Source organism: Schistocerca gregaria, chromosome 3 (genome assembly GCF_023897955.1).
Source record: "Schistocerca gregaria isolate iqSchGreg1 chromosome 3, iqSchGreg1.2, whole genome shotgun sequence".
Classification (NCBI taxonomy): Eukaryota; Metazoa; Arthropoda; class Insecta; order Orthoptera; family Acrididae; genus Schistocerca; species Schistocerca gregaria.
Window position 1 is genome coordinate 178,994,392 of NC_064922.1, and position 17,876 is coordinate 179,012,267.

Consider the following 17,876-nt stretch of genomic DNA (forward strand, 5'->3'; position numbering starts at 1 on the left):
CAGGTTGCCACTGATGCCTTCATCTTGGCCTTCGAGGGTGACACATACATTTGAAGGTGAAGGTGATGGTCAACCGCTGTGATGTCAAGCATTATATCCCTCCGCCAATGTGGTGCTTCAAGTGTTAGAAGTTAGGCCATATGTCTTCCCGCTGTGCTTCCAGCCTCATATTTCGCAATTGTGGTCATCCATTCCATCATGATACTCCATGTGCCTCGCCTCCCATCTCTGTCAACTGTGGAGAGCACCGACTGTAAGTTTCTACAGAAGGAATGGAAAATAATGGAATTCAAGACCCTGGACCGACTGACCTACACTCAGGCTAAACGGAAATTTGAACGGCTTCATCCCATGTGCATGACGTCATCTGTTGCCGCCACTGTCACTCCTGTTACAGCTCCTTCCATTGCACCACATACAGTTAGCTCTGAGCCGAAGGATCACACCTACATTCTTGATGGTGGGGGGCACTTCCCTCCCTGCTTGGGAGCACTCCCACCAGTCCCCTCTTCTAAGCTGGAGGTTCCTACCAGTGGAAAACCAGACACCCGCCAGGGGCTGAAGAAGCCCCAGATAGCTGGTCATAGGGCTTTGTAGTCCTCTTCAGCGGCGGAGACTGAATCAAAGAAGCCCTCCAAGCAAGGGCAACCAAAGGAACAGCGTGAAAAATCAAAATCAAAGACCCCTAAGACCAACGAAATTGCGGTGGCACCCGCTCCACCGCTACCTACAAGCTCTGTGTCTGAGGATGTTGTGGAGATTTTGGCGTCTGCTGAGGACCTATATCTCGCCGGTTCCTCAGACATGATGGATGTCTCTCCCATTGGTACTCAACCGGTGGCAGCAGGTGACCCAGCAGCATATTCTGCCACCTTGGTCCCTTGACGCGTTTCTCGGCCATGGACTATGTGGTCCTCCAGTGGAACTGCAGCGGGTTTTTCCACCATCTTGCTGAGCTCCGACAACTTCTCAGCCTTTACCCTTTCATCTGCATTGCTCTTCAGGAAACTTGGTTTCTAGCGATGCGAACCGCTGCCTTCCGTGGCACTTGGGGTTATTGTAAGATCTGGGCAGGTTATGAGAGGGTATCTGCTGGCGTCCGCATCTACATGCTTCACTCTCTTTACAGTGATTCTGTCCCTCTACAAACACCTTTAGAGGCTGTCGCTGTTCGGGTGTGATGCCTCAGGCGGTTACTGTCTGCGGTCTCTATCTTCCACTGGATGGTGATGTCCCACAGCATGTCTTGGCTGATAGCCCAACTGCCTCCACCTTTTCTGTTACTGGGTGACTTCAACGTCCATAACCCTCTGTGGTGTGGATCAGCGGCAACAGGCCGAGGCAGCAACGTTGAACAAGTATTGGAACAGCTTGACCTTTCTCTTTTATATACTGGTTCCTTCACAGTGTGGCACATGGCACGTGCTCAGCCATCAACCCTTCGATCTGCAGCCCTAGCCTATTACCATCTGTTCAATGGAATGTGCATGACGACTTGTGCTGCAGTGACCACTTTTCGATCTTTCTGTCACTCCCACAGCGTCACTCTTCTGGGCGCCCCTGCAGATGGGCTATGAATAAGGCTGACTGGGACTTGTTCACCTCCATTGCCACTATTGAGCCTCTTTCCAATGACGACATTGACACGGCTGTTCACTCGGTCATCACCGGCATCGTTACTGCCGCAGAATCTGACATTCCCCGTTCTTCCTGGTCCCCTCGGTGGAGAACTGTGCCTTGGTGGTCGCCCGAGATCGCTGAAGCGGTTAAAGATAGCAGACGGGCACTCCAGCATCACAAGCTGCTTCCCTCATTGGCATACCTCGCCTTTAAACGGCTCCGTGCACGGCCCCACTGCCTCAGAGTTCTGGGAAGGGTATGTCTCCACTGTTGGCCTCTGTACATCTCCATCGCAGGTTTGGGCCAAGATTAGGCAACTCTACAGCTATCGGACCCCCGTCAGTGCACCTGCGCTTTCACTGAATGGAGCAGTCTGTACTGACTCCGACGCAACTGCAATCAGCTTAGCGGAGCATTTTTCTCAGAGTTCCACTTCTGCAAATTACTCACTGGCCTTCCGCTCCCTGAAAGAGCGGCTGGAACGTCGGAGCCTTTCATTTCACATGCGCCACCCTGAATCATACAATACTCCGTTCAGTGAGTGGGAATTCCAATGTGCCCTAGCCACGTGCCCTGATACGGCTCCCAGGCCAGATTGCATTCACTGTCAGATGCTCAAACAACTCTCGGTGGACTGCCAACGACGCCCCCTAGACATTTTCAACCGTATCTGGGTTGAGGGTGAGTTCCTGTCGCAAAGCCAGAAAAGCATCGTAATCCCTGTTTTGAAACCTACAAAGAATGCAGTGCAGGTGGACAGCTACTGCCACATTAGCCTCACCAACATTCTTTGCAAGTTGCTCGAACTCATGTTGTGCCGGAGGTTGAGTTGGCTACTTGAGTCTCAGGGTGGGTTCCATAAGGGCCGCTCTGCGCCGATAATCTGGTGTGCCTGGAGTCTGCCATCCGTACGGACTTTTCCCGCCGTTAGCATCTGGTCGCCGTCTTTTTTGACATGCAGAGGGCATACGATACGACATGGCGACATCACATCCTCTCTGCGCTTCATGATTGGGGTCTTCAGGGTCCGCTCCCGATTTGCATACAAAATTTTCTCTAACTTCGTTCTTTCCGCATGCAAGTTGCGGCCTACCATAGTTCGTCTCGAGCTCAGGAGACTGGGGTGCTGCAAGGATCTGTCTTAAGTGCCTGCATCTTTTTAATTGCAATAAATGTGCTCGCTGAGGCGGTGGGAATGTCTGCCTATACTTTAGCTCCACTGGCATTGCAGCTGCTGAACGGCAACTGCAGGGCGCCATCCGCAAGGCGCAGTCTTGGGCTGTAGCGCATGGCTTCCAGTTTTTGGCTCCCAAAACCTGCGTTATGCGTTTTTACTGGCGATGCATTCTTCATCCTGAGCCACAGCTTTATCTTTAGGGCAAACCTCTTGCTGTGGTGGAGACACATCGGTTTTGGGATTGGTTTTTGATACCCAGTTGACTTGACTCCCTCATATTCGATAGCTCAAACAGACGTGCTAGCTTCATCTTAATGCTCTTCGTTGCTTGAGTCACATCAGCTGTGGTGTGATCGTTCTACCCGTCTATGACTGTACCAGGCATTAATTCAGTCCCGTCTAGATTTTGGGAGCATGGCTTACGGTTCGGCATCCCCTTCTGAATTGTGGTTACTGGACCCCATCCTTTACAGTGGGATCCGACTAGCCACTGGAGCTTTCCACACAAGCCCTGTCAACAACATACTTGCGCAGACAGGTGTCCCTCCATTGCAGTACCGGTGCCAACGATTACTGGCAGCTTATGCTACACACGTTTGTACCTTGCCTGACCATCCCAATTATTATCTTCTGTTCCCTCAGTTGGTCGTCCATCTTCCGGTACAGTGGCCCCGATCAGGGTGTACGATTGCGGTTCGCATCAGAGCTCTTCTCTCTGGGATTGAGGTTTTCCCCTCTTTCACCTCTTTTCCGGACCCCTCTGTGTATACCCCCGTGATTTGTGCCCCGCCCACCCCTTTGGCTTGATTTGGCACAGGGCCTGAAGTACTCAGTCCCTCCTGAGGCCCTCTGCCGCCGCTTTCTTTCAATCCTTGTCGCACTGACATTGTCTATACTGATGGTTCGATAGTTGCTAGTCGTGTCGGATATGCTCTTACTCTGTTTGTTGTTGTGGTCCTCAGTCCTGAGACTGATTTGATGCAGCTCTCCATGCTACCCTATCCTGTGCAAGTTTCTTCATCTCCCAGTACCTACTGCAAGCAACATAATTCTGAATCTGCTTAGTGTATTCATCTCTTGGTCTCCCTCGACGATTTTTACCCTCCACACTGCCCTCCAATGCTAAACTTGTGATCCCTTGATGCCTCAGAACATGTCCTACCAACAGGTCCCTTCTTCCCGTAAAGTTCTGCCACAAACTCCTCTTCTCCCCAATTCTATTCAATACCTCCTCATTAGTTATGTGATCTACCCATCTAATCTTCAACATTCTTCTTTAGCACGACATTTCGAAAGCTTCTATTCTTTTCCTGTACAAACTATTTATCGTCCCTGTTCCACTTCCATACATGGCTACACTCCATACGAATACTTTCAGAAAGGTCTTCCTGGCACCTTAATCTATACTCGATGTTAACAAATTTCTCTTCTTCAGAAACGCTTTCCTTGCCATTGCCAGACTACGTTTTATATCTTCTCTAATTCGACCATCATCAGTTATTTTGCTCCCCAAATAGCAAAACTCCTTTACTACATTAAGTGTCCCAGTTCCCAATTTAAATCCCTTATCATCACCCGACTTAATTCGACTACATTCCATTATCCTCGTTTTGCTTTTGTTGATGTTCATCTTGTATCCTCCTTTGAAGACACTGTCCATTCCGTTCAACTGCTCTTCCAAATCCTTTGCTGTCTCTGACAGAATTACAATGTCGTCGACGAACCTCAAAGTTTTTATTTCTTCTCCATGGATTTTAATACCTATTCCGAATTTTTCTTTTGTTTGCTTTACTGCTTGCTAAATACACAGATTGAATAACATCGGGGAGAGCTACTACCCTCTCTCATTCCCTTCCCAACCACTGCTTCCCTTACATCTCCCTCGACTCTTATAACTGCCATCTGGTTTCTGTACAAATTGTAAATAGCCTTTCGGCCTCTATGTTTTACCCCTGCCGCCTTCAGAATTTGAAATAGAGTGTTCCAAACAACGTTGTCAAATGCTTTCTCTAAGTCTAAAAATGTTAGAAACATAGGTTTGCCTTTGCTTAATCTGTCTTTTAAAATAAGTCGTAAGGTCAGTATTGCCTCACGTGTTCCAATATTTCTATGGAATCCAAACTGATCTTCCCCGAGGTCGGCTACTACCAGTATTTCCGTTCACCAGTAAAAAATTGGTGTTAGTATTTTGCAGCTGTGACTTATTAATCTGATTGTTCGGTAATTTTCACATCTGTCAACACCTGCTTTCTTTGAGATTGGAATTATTATATTCTTCTTGAAGTCTGAGGGTACTTCGCCTGTCGGATACATCTTCCTCACCAGATGGTATAGTTTTGTCAGGACTGGCTCTTCCAAGGCCATAAGTAGTTCTAATGGAATATTGTCTACTCCCGGGGCCTTGTTTCGGCTCAGGTCTCTCAGTGCTCCGTCAAACTCTTCACGCATTATCGTATTTCCCATTTCATCTTCATTTACATTCTCTTCCATTTCTATAATATTGTCCTGACGTACATCGCCCTTGTATAGACCCTCTATATACTCCTTCCATCTTTCTGCTTTCCCTTCTTTAGTTACAACTGGGTTTCCATCTGAGCTCTTGATATTCATACAAGTGGTTCTCTTTTCTCCAAAGGTCTCTTTAATTGTCCTGTAGGCAGTATCTATCTTACCCCTAGTGAGATAAACCTCTACATCTTTACGTTTGTCCTCTAGCCATCCCTGCTTAGCTGTTTTGCACCCCCTGTCGATCTCATTTTTGAGGCGTTTGTATTCCTTTTTGCCTGCTTCATTTACTGCATTTTTGTGTTTTCTCCTTTCATCAATTGAATTCAATATTTCTTCTGTTACCCAAGAATTTCTACTAGCCCTCGTCTTTTTACCTACTTGATCCTCTGCTGCCTTCACTACTTCATCCCTCAGAGCTACCCATTTTTCTTCCACTGTACTTCTTTCTCCCATTCCTGTCAATTGTTCCCTTATGCTCTCACTGAAACTCTGTGCAACCTCTGGTTTAGTCAGTTTATCCAGGTCCCATGTTCTTAAACTTCCACCTTTTGGCAGTTTCTTCAGTTTTAATCTGCAGTTCATAACCAATAGATTGTGGTCAGAGTCCACATCTGTCCCTGGAAATGTCTTAAATTTAAAACCTGGTTCCTGTATCTCTCTCTTACCATTATATAATCTATCTTACTCTAGGGGATCATTATGAACAACACTCATTGTCTGCTGGCTGCAGCGTTTTCACTGCCAACCTGGTCGGCATCTCTCGCGCCCTAGAGTATATCCGCTCCTGCTCAGGTGAGTCCTTCGTTATCTGTAGCGACTCTCTGAGCGGTTTATGAGCTATCGACCTGTGTTTCCCTCACTCTCGTGATGGCTGTCCAGGAGTCCCTCCATACGCTTGCCCGTTGCGGCCGCTCTGTGGTCCTTGTGTGGACCCTGGGTCATGTCAGCATCCCGGGAAATGAACGTGATGACATGCTGGCCAAACATGCTGTCGGTGAACCAGCCTTGGAGATTGGCCTTTTGGAGAGTGACCTCAGGTCAGTTTTGCAGCAGGACTTACTTTACACCTGGGATGAAGAATGGCGCATCCTTCCTTCCTCCTCCTGGCGGGTCTCTCGCAAGGACTCCGTTGTCCTCTGACAGCTGCACATTGGCCACACCAGGATGACACACAGCTATTTATTGTGCCGCGAGGACCCACCTTTATGTCACTGTGGGCTATCTTTGACGGTGGTCCACATCTTGTTGGACTACCGGCTTTTAACTCCGCTCAGGAAGACGTTTGCGCTGCCTGATACGCTTCCTGCACTTTTATCAGATGCCGTTCCGACGTCACATTTACTTCTGAGTTTTATTCGTGCAGAGGGTTTTTATCGCTTGATCTGAGTGTTCGTCCTTTTTTTATGTTGAGTCTGGCCTTTGGCCTACGATTTTAGACTGGGTTTTTAGTGTGATTCTTGGTGGTTGGCTTTTCCTTTTTCGTTTCTACTGTCGGCCAACCACTGCACACTCGGTGTCATTTTAATTCCTTTTTTCTGGTCTGTGTCTTTCTTGTCCTGTGTCGTCTCTTGTCATTTCCATTGTTTGTTTTTATTCATTGTGGGTGTTCCAAGTTCGTGGAAAAAGGGACCAATGGCCGTGTAGTCTGGTCCCTTCAATCCTACAAACCAACCAATCTTGTCCCCAAGTGCCGGGTCATAACAATCTGCCACTTGTAAAAGCCGCTTATGGGAGAGCTACCCGGGAAATATCATCCCTGTTAACAAAACTGTTTTGAGCGAAAAATCTGCAAAATTGATAGAGTAGCAGCATTTTTCCTTTCCACCATTCTGATTTTTTTCTAATAAATTGAAGTATAGTTACCGTTTTTAAACAGAAGATACATAAGAAAAATATAAATAAATTACAAATATTTCTGTTTACAATATGTGACAAGATTTTAGCGTAAAACAAAATTACTGCATTATACAATGTTTGGCCCAGTGTGAAGGAAAAAATAAATAAAAGACGACTTGACACGTTGGAAATGGTATTCTCTACTTTAAAGTTACATATTCCCGTCTATGCTGCGCCTTCATGGGCGGGTCGTCGGCTGTAGCTATAGTTTGCCACGCGAAATAAAAGTGGGTCTTTGCTGGCCGCCAGGCGTCGTGTTGTCATCAATCGCCCTGCTTCCGCGTCATGTCATACTCAGTAGACAGCAGGGGCGTTACCACGAGACTGTGCGTATGTACTGCGGTGTGAATGAAATTATGTAAAGTAAGTGCATTGTGTTCGCACGTATGTCACTCGCTCGACCCGAGAACTTCCGCCGCCACCCATCCATTATACATGTTAATTCTTCGTTCCACAACTGAGTCAATCGCGAGAGTGAATCTGCATGACTGGAAATTGGAAGAAAGTTGTAAACTATAGTTACATTTCTTTATTTACGTTGATTTTGGATGGGCATCTACATTGGGCCCGTATACAGGGCCAAATATCTCACGAAATATGCGTCAAACGAAAAACTACAAAGAACGAAGATCGTCTAGCTTGAAGGGGGAAACCAGATGGCGCTGTGGTTTGCCCGCTAGACGGCGCTACCATAGGTCAAACGGATATGAACTGCGTTTTTAAATATTGGAACCCCCATTTTTATTACATATTCGTGTAGTACGTAAAGTAATATGGATGTTTCAGTTCGACCACTTTCTTCGCTTTGTGATAGTAGGCGCTGTAATAGTCACAAACATATGGCTCACAATTTTAGACGAACAGTTAGTAACAGGTACGTTTTTTAAATTAAAATACATGGCGTAGGTACCTTTGAACATTTTATTTCGGTTGTTCTAATGTGATACATCTATTTTTGTGAACTTACCATTTCTGAGAACGCATGCTGTTACAGCGTGATTACCTGTAAATACCACATTAATGCAATAAATGCTCAAAATGATGTCCGTCAACCTCAATGAATTTGGCAATACGTGTAACGACATTCCTTTCAACAGCGAGTAGTTAGCCTTCCGTAATGTTCGCACATGCATTGACAATGCGCTGACGCTTGTTGTCAGGTGTTGTCGGTGAATCACGATAGCAAATAGCCTTCAACTTTCCCCACAGAAATAAATCCGAGTACGTCAGATCCGGTGAACGTGCGGGCCATGGTATAGTTCAAATGGTTCAGATGGCTCTGAGCACTATGGGACAACTTCTGAGGTCATCAGTCCCCTAGAACTTAGAACAACTTAAACGTAACTAACCTAAGGTTATCACATACATCCATGCCCGATGCAGGATTCGAACCTGCGACCGTAGCGGTCGCGCGGTTCCAGACTGTAGCGCCTAGAACCGCTCGGCCATTGTATGGTGCTTCGACGACCAATCCACCTGTCATGCTATTGAACACCGCTTCAACTGCACGCGAGCTATGTGCCGGATATCCATTATGCTGGAAGTACATCGTCATTCTGTGATGTAGTGAAACATCTTGTAGTAACATCGTTAGATGTAGGAAATCAGCATACACTGCACCATTTACATTGCCATCGATAAAATGGGGGCCAATTACCCTTCCTCCCATAATGTCGCACCGTACATTAATTCGCCAGGGTCGCTGATATTCCCCTTGTCGCAGCCATCGCGGATTTTCCGTGACCCAATAGTACATATTATGCCGGTTTACGTTTGCTGTTGGTGAATGACGTTTCGTCGCTAAATAGAACGTGTGCAAAAAATCTATCATCGGTCCGTAATTTCTTTTGTGCCCAGTGGCAGAACTGTACACGCCGTTCAGAGTCGTCGTCATGCAATTCCTGGTACATAGAAACATGGTACGGGTGCAATCCATGTTGATGTAGCATTTTCAACACCGACGTGTTTGAGATTCCCGAATCTCGCGCAATTTGTGTGTTACGGATGTGCGGATTAGCCGCGATAGCAGCTAAAACACCTACTTGGCCTTCATCATTTGTTGCAGGTCGTGGTTGACGTTTCACATGTGGCTGAACACTTCCTGTTTCCTGAAATAATGTAACTATCCGGCGAACGGTCTGGACACTTGGATGATGTTGTCCAGGATACCGAGCAGCGTACATAGCACATGCTCGTTGGGTATTTTGATCACAATAGCCATACATCAACACGATATCGACATTTTCCGCAATTGGTAAACGGTCCATTTTAACATGGGTAATGCATCACGAAGCAAATACCGTCCGCACTGGCGCAATGTTTCGTGATACCACGTACTTACACGTTTGTGACCATTACAGCGCTATCTATCACAAAGGGAAAAAAGTGGTGCATCTAAAACATTCTTATTTCTTTACGTACTACACGAATATGTGATAAAAATGGGGGTTCCTATTTTTAAAGAAACGCAGTTCATATCCGTTTGACCTATGGCAGCGCCGTCTAGCAGGCCAACCATAGTGCCATCTGGTTTCCCCTTCAAGCTAGATGAGTTTCGTTCTCTCTAATTTCTTTTTGTTTGATGCTTATTTTGTGAGATATTTGGCCCGGTCACTATCAGTGGACCATCCTGTATACACACACAACTACAGATGTACATGCAGTATATGCACATATGCAGAGATATTCATGTATAACTGATGTTTCAATTAAATTTCTGCATTGTACGTATCTAGCTAGTGACAGAAAACTAACTGTACTTCAACATTTTTCCAAAAAATTAAGATACTGTTCCTTCAACAATTTTAAACATTTTTGGTTCAAACTCTTTTTATGAATACAAACAGTGATAACCAACAACTCCACGTATCGGTTTAAAAAAATAGTGATTTTTTCAAAACGCAAAAATTCAAAAGTGATGAAAGAAAATTTGTTTAGCAGATTGGATTCATCCACTGAATGCAGTATGCCACGATAAATTGTGAAATAAATTTTCAGACCCTGCGATCTTTTTACGACTGGGTTGAAATTGCAGCGGTACCTCCGCTTATGTCACCGGATTTACCTATTTACTTTCGTGTCTGTTCCATTTACAGAGGTTGTCGCAGAATTGTGGGAAACTTCGAGGGGCTGTAGAGGGTATCTTGAGGAGCAGATCAAGGGCAGCAACCCACGTCCAGAAACGTCTACCAACACAGTCACTGGTGCCTGCTACTAGACTTCAAATTGGGCAGCGAACTTCATTTTCAGACGAGTACGCTGTTGGACCGTAGGTGTTATATGTCGCAGTGTTGTTTGTTATCCAGTGATCGTGACTGACTGCCACTAACGCCACCGGAGAAGATGGCGCTAGCTGCTGTGTAGACAGGACTCGTCTTCTATGAATGTCATGTTCTGTTGTCTTGGTGGATGACGTTTACGGACATGGGTATCCATTTGCAGTGCATTTTTCTCCTGGAACATCTCTAGTACTTTTCGGTATACAGGCGAAAAATAAACTGTAGGTGGTGTAAACCCATGTCCAAAACCACCAAGGCAAAACAGCATCACATTCGCAGAAGACGAGGACTTTCTATGCAGCAGCTAGCTCCATCTTCTCCAGTGGCGATCGTCATGTTTCGATCACTGAATAACGAACAAAATGGCGATGTGTTCCGCCTACTGTCCGCCAGTGTACAAAGTCAAATTCTCTGCTCAAGGGATGGTCTAGCAGCAGGCGCTGGCGCCTACAACTTCGACTCCACGCACTATCGTTTGATGACGTTTCCCTGCACGGGTTCCTACTCTTAATATGTACTTCAAGAAGCCCTCTACCACCCCTCGCAGTTTCTTGCAACATTTTTGAGACACCCTGTGTACTCTTCTTACTGTTGACGTGCCGCCATTGCCAATACACAGCTTTCGATCTCACTGTGGGCAGTGGGCATAATGTTTTTTCTCATCATTCCATATCTAATCTGAACACGAATAGGATTACACAATGTGTTATCTGATGTGTCACTTCAGATCGATCTTCTGTACCACCAGCAAATGTAAGCTGTTCTTCTTCCTTAAATACGCAGTATGAAAATCAAAGAACTGTCAATATTGGTAGACCATATATGATGAAACAAATACCAAACTGAACCTGGGTCACAAGGTGCTATGCACAGACTAATAAATAATTCATTAGTTTCAGCATTTCTTTGACAGGAACAACAACTTTAGTTAAATTCGTTCAAGTGTTTATTAATGTTAATGTCATCAGTTACAGAATTTATTAGGCAACTAGTATTGAACCGTTACAGGTTCATTTTCAAGCCGGCCCTGCTCATGCTACAAGAACAGTATCCAGTATCCAGTTTCAGTGAACAGTGAATACAAAAATGGTGTTACAATAGAAAGTTCAAATGTAACACAAACTAATTAATTGAGTAGAAACATACCTGCACCGACTGTGCTGTTGTTCATAATCTAACAGATTAATACTGAATACATGAAATGGTTTTACTGATCCTTATACTAGGACTATTGCTCCAGTGGCTCCTGTTAGTGGTCAAGGTTTATAACTGACTAGATGAAATGCATGATTTAAACATCTTGTTAACGTAAGTCCAATATACTTCTCTAGATTATAAAGTTCTTAGGACTGAGAAAAAATAAGCCTGAATTACACCTACTGCTGATTCTAGAATTAACAGAAGTATTTTTTCAATAATTACCTATGAAATTAGATTTATTGCTGTTGAGGGCACTGTGTTTCCTAATAAAAGAGAGCAGAAAATATTCAGCAGTTATATTTGCTGCTAATTGTACTGCTAATTTCCCCAGTCAACTAACATTTCTAATTGTTTCAATTAGTACTAAGATTGATATTAGTGCAAGGGGAGAGCCTTGAGGTACAAGGTGTGTAAATATATGATTGGTGTAGTTGATTGATTCAAATTATATAAATCTCAATCATAAATATTAAGATCGAGATTGCAAATGTTATTGCTAGCTATCTAGTTCTGGTAAAAATATAAGGGAATAATCCTATGAAACTATTAAATAATATTATAATAAAAATTGAAATAAAGATAAAAGTCCATTAAATGACTTTGGTCCTGATAAGATTTTAAATTCACTGCATAAAATTAAATTTAATTTATTTCAAATGATATTAATTTGTGATTGTGTAAGTCAAAATAGTGATGGGATTATTAGGAGTCCTAAGAATGTTTTAATTCGATTTAATGATAAGTTAAAGATGTTGGTAGATGGACAAAATGTCGAGAATAATTTTTTTTTATCTTTTTTAGGTTAGCTTTCTTATTGCAGTTGATCTTTTTTCTGCTTTTTTTAAAAATAAAGTTGGGCTTTAAAGAAAAAAGATTTATCTTGTTAAATAAAATTAGTGGCTGAAAATATAATAGAGTGAATCATATAAGTGGCGATATTTGAGGCATTTAGATTAGTAACTCCCCATCAGAACCTAGGTGTTAATTTACTATTCTTTGGTTTAAGAGACCATTACTTACTTTCAGTGATATGATGTTTCAAGTTGTATTCATAAGTTAGTTATTTTAGATTGACATGATAATCTTATATTTTAGCTAACTTAGTTAAACACTTGACAAATACGTTCAATGAAGTTCTTTTAGTTATCACTAGTATAAATCTATGATTTGCTGCACAAATCTCTGAGCATAATTGGCAACACATGCTCCATAAAAGATTTGCAGGATGAATGCCACAATCCACTCATGCCTGTTACCATGTCAAAATGTAACTGGAAATCAACATAGCCAACAGCACCAGAAAACTTTTGATGCGTCACGCCTCAAATACAAGCACACGACGCCAGCCAATGGGCGTGTTGCGTTTTAAAATTGGGATGTGTGTAAGCAAGTTTATGAAAACTGCAACAATAAAGTGAATAACAACAAATGTACAGGTATTACACAAATACAAATATTAGAGGGACTTGTACCTATTACATATTTGAACAGTACACATGCATTTCACGTTCAGGATATCGCAGCACCTTCATTAACAATGCCCATGTAATATAAAGCACAATGAAACAAATCTCATTTGTAGCTCCAATACAAATTTTACGTTGCACATACGGATGGTTACCTTCCAAAAGTGTACATACTTATTGTTTACACACAAAATACATTTAAAAACAATACATATCGCCTTAGTCAGTAATTTTAGTAAAAATCAGTTACATAGTCCTATTAAAACAGTGTCATAGTACCAAATCATTACTACATCACATGAAGCGCGGCCACCTAGAAATCGCTTTGTCCTCTACTCAATGTGCATATCTGTTTGTGCGAGTTCTGTTGTGAACTTCAGAGGACGAATACTGAACTACGGGTTCTCAAGCATTTTACGTAATTCCAAACAATTTTGCGTTACTGGTCATGCGTGCTGCATGAAGAACCTTTTTCATATAATGATCACGCCTCCTTCAGAGACACACATCATTAGGTGACATAATTTATTAACTGGACATACTAATTCAATTACAGAAGAACTTGAATGCTCTTCTAAGAAAAATTGTTTCAGATTCAAACATCCTGATTCAACGTGTTAGCTGGCTTGATATGCGTCTCTAATTACAGATTACACTCAAAAGAAATGACATCCACTAGAAAGCGCTCTCGTGCGAAACATTGTGCTACGTGGCATACAGTGCGCAGTACTTCCTGTTCTTTCGCTGTGAGCTGATCATACAGTAATTTGGACACATAATGCAGTAATTAAATTTAAACGGCCATTATATGTAGCCTGTATGGAAAACCCAAAATACAACAAAAAAAGTAAAACTTAAAAAGCGTGTCCATGTGTTGCTAAATACATAGGTAGGCGCAAAGTGCGTATATTACATTGATATTGCCAACGTGTGTGGTGTTAAAGAGTTAAAGAAATCAAGGAAGTTACTACGAGCCCCAGATCAATTTCGGGAACGTGACTATACGATGATAAATCTGGTTGGTCAACCAAAACATGCACTTTTAAAACACTATCCTTACTGTAGCGAAAATTATTTTGTTCAGACCTCTAGAAACCTTAAGGAACGCAGCCATAATAGACGTATAAAGTAATCGGATTAACAGTGTTGGTGTTCAGCCATTGTATACCTCTAAGTATACAGTATGATCAGTATACCTGTATGTGTACAATGTCATCAGAAGTGAAAAAGGTATTTCACAGGGTAACAGAGATGTTATGCACAGACAAATAAGCAGTTATTTTAGTTTGCACAGGACAAGGCAAACGTGATCAGAAATGAAAAATGTGTTCCACTAATTGAAGAGTAAAATAGCGAGAGAGGTTGGAAACAATAAATACAACAACTTTATAACTGCCCAAAAGAAATTTTAAAAAAAGTAGGTCGGGAGACTGTAAAAAAGATGATAGGGAAGATAAGATTCTTAGCTCTGAATTTTAAGGAAGCTTTACACGACCTCGGAAGGAACAGATTAAAATACCAACAGAACACTTCTGGAAATCAGGTAGAAGAATGGAGGGAGGTTTAATTCGGAAAATAATGAAAATATCACGCTTCCAACAAAGCATGAATGGACGGATTTGAATTTTACTGCGCAACCCGTCTAATAACGCACGCGTCGAAAACATTCTCAATGAGCTATTGACCGAAAACGAAATGGAAAAACGGAAAGCAAGTTACGAGAGGACCAGATTAGATTTAACAGAAGCTTGGGCACTTGATAGGCAGTTTTCCTCCTGCATCTATAATAACAGCAGTCATATTTAATAAAAGATGACTAAATACTTTGAGTTTTTAAGATCTGGAAAAATCTTTTATTGTGTACAGCGGTTAAAATGTGTTCAGTTCTCAGGAAGTGTCATGTTAACAGTAGGGACAGAAATTGTGGTTTAATAAGTGGCCAAAATATGGAAAATTGTTAAACCGGTTACTCAAATGGTTCAAATGGCTCTGAGCACTATGAGACTCAACTGCTGTGCTTATCAGTCCCCTAGAACTTAGACCTACTTAAACCTAACTAACCTAAGGACATCACACACAGCCATGCCCGAGGCAGGATTCGAACCTGCGACCGTAGCAGTCTCACGGTTCCTGACTGCGCACCTAGAACCGCGAGACCACCGCGGCTGGCCCGGTTACTCAGTTTCACCACTAATATTAATTTGTGTGTTGAAGATGGAAGACATGTAGTCAAGAACAGGTAGGTGTGAGAATTATATATGATGAACAGAAAGTCTACCTCTACCGCCGTGCGGGATTAAGCCTAGCGGTCTGAGGCGCTACATTCATGGACTGTGCGGCTGGTCCCGGTGGAGGTTCGAGTCCTCCCTCGGGCATGTGTGTGTGTGTGTGTGTGTGTGTGTGTGTGTGTGTGTGTGTTTGTTTGTTCTTAGCATCATTGAGGGTAAGTAGTGTGTAAGCTTAGGAACTGATGATCTTAGCAGTTAAATCTCATAAGATTTCACGCATATTTGAACATTCTACCTCTACCCCTACGTCTACATACATACGTCTCAAGTCACCATAAAGTGTCTTGGCTGTTTGTATCATGTAAAACTGTTAGCCTTTCACTTTCATGTTCCACTCGCAAGTGGAGAGAGGGGAATACGATGTCTTCTATATGCTTCCGTACGAATCCTTATTTCACTTATCACCATGGTACTGTTTGCTGGTGACATACGAGTACCTGTCGCTGAAAGGGATCAGGAACTTAATCGAGAGCTTAATGAAATGGAAGGTGTGATGAATAATGGCTATGATATGTACGTAAATAAAAAGGGAAAGACGTAAGACAGGTTTGATGCAGTTCTCCATGCTGGTCTATTCTGTGCAAACCTCTTCATCTCTGCACAACTATGGCAGCCCGTAACCATCTGAATCTGATAATTGTATTCATGACAACTGACAACTTTTGTCCCAAACCGCCCCCTCCCAAATTCCTTCCATTAGCAAGATCGCTCAGGATGCGTACTGAGCCGGCCGCTGTGGCCGAGCGGTTCTAGTCGCTTCAGTCCAGAAAGGCGCTGTTGCCACGGTCGCAGCTTCGAATCCTGCCTTGGGCATGGGTGTGTGTGTGATGTCCTTAGGTTAGTTAGGTTTAAGCAGATCTAAGTCTAGGGGACTGATGACCTCAGATATTGTCCCATAGTGCTTAGAGCCATTTGAACCATTTGATTTGTGCTGTCAACTGATCCCATTCTTAGTCTAATTGTGTCATAAATTGGATGTACCCGTCTAATATCAATCATCCTTCTATAGCACCACACTTCAGGAGCTTCTGTCTTCTGCTCTTTAATGAATTGTCTATATTCCACATTTCACTTCCATGCAATGAAGGTTTCTCCTATGGACACAAGTCTTTGTTATTTTGCATATCTATTTTAACTGCGGAATTCACTTGAGAGATGACATCTTTCTTTTTGTGAATAAAGTTGTGAACAAAGTTGTCCATTACCAAGAGATTCATTTTGTGGTAGTAACTTCGTTCGTAGTGGAATTAAATAATGTGATGCTGAGGGAATTAGATTAGGAAATGAGCCACTTAAAGTAGTAAATGAGTTTTGCTACTTAGGAAGCAAAATAACTAATCATGGTCGAAATAGGGAGGATATAAAATATAGACTGGCAATGGCAAGAAAAGTGTTTCTGAAGGAGAGAAATTTTTAACATGGAGTATAGATTTAAGTGTGAGGAATTCTTTTCTGAAAGTATTTGTCTGGAGTGTAGCCATGTATGGAAGTGAAACATGGACGATGAACAGTTTAGACAAGAAGAGAATAAAAGCTTTTGAAATGTGGTGCTATAGAAGAATGCTGAAGATTAGGTAGGTAGGTCATGTAACTAATGTGGAGGTACTGAATAGAATGAGAAATTTGTGGTACAGTTTGACTAAAAGAAGGGATTGGTAGGTACGGCACATGCTGTGGCTTCAAGGTATGACCAATATAGTGCTGAACGAAAGAGTGCGGGGGGGGGGGGGGGGGGGGTAGATTAATAAAACTGTATAGGGAGACCATGACATGAATGTAGTAAGAGATTCAGAGGGATTTAGGTTGCAGAAGTTACTCGGTGATGAAGAGGCTTGTACAGGATAGAGTGGCATGGAGAGCTGTAACAAATCATTCTTTGTTAAGTTAGAAGGTATTTCGCTTTCCAAAATTGTGCTTGCATGTCGGCACTTATACTTATGTAATTTCACTAGTGATTGCAATAAACGACAAATGCTTAGCGAAACTGATAATGTTAGTCGTCAATTCACGAATTATGGTCGGTCTGTACCTACACTATACAAGCGTACAAGGATGCGTAATTACGTAAGTCCGCTTAAAAATTTTTATAATGCAAAGAGAAAACCTGATTATTCTGTAAAAATTAATTGTGCATAAAAGTGCATAGCTCATTTAGATTACTGTGGATCACCTGTGTCAGGAAGATACAAGAAGTTAAAATATCGTAAAATGTGGATACGACTTACAGAATTCTTACATGACTATTTCGCGGCGGGGGCGGGAGGGGGGAGGGACAATTTATCCCATTCATCCATCCGCTCCCTGCTTCCCCCTCCATCAGCTACTGCCTTATTATATTACCATCCACATTAGTTGCAGATCACGCAGAAACCAAAAGCCAACAATCACCTAATGCAACAGTTCTGCAAAAGAATGCTTGTAAACTTAAGCGAGGAGAATGAGC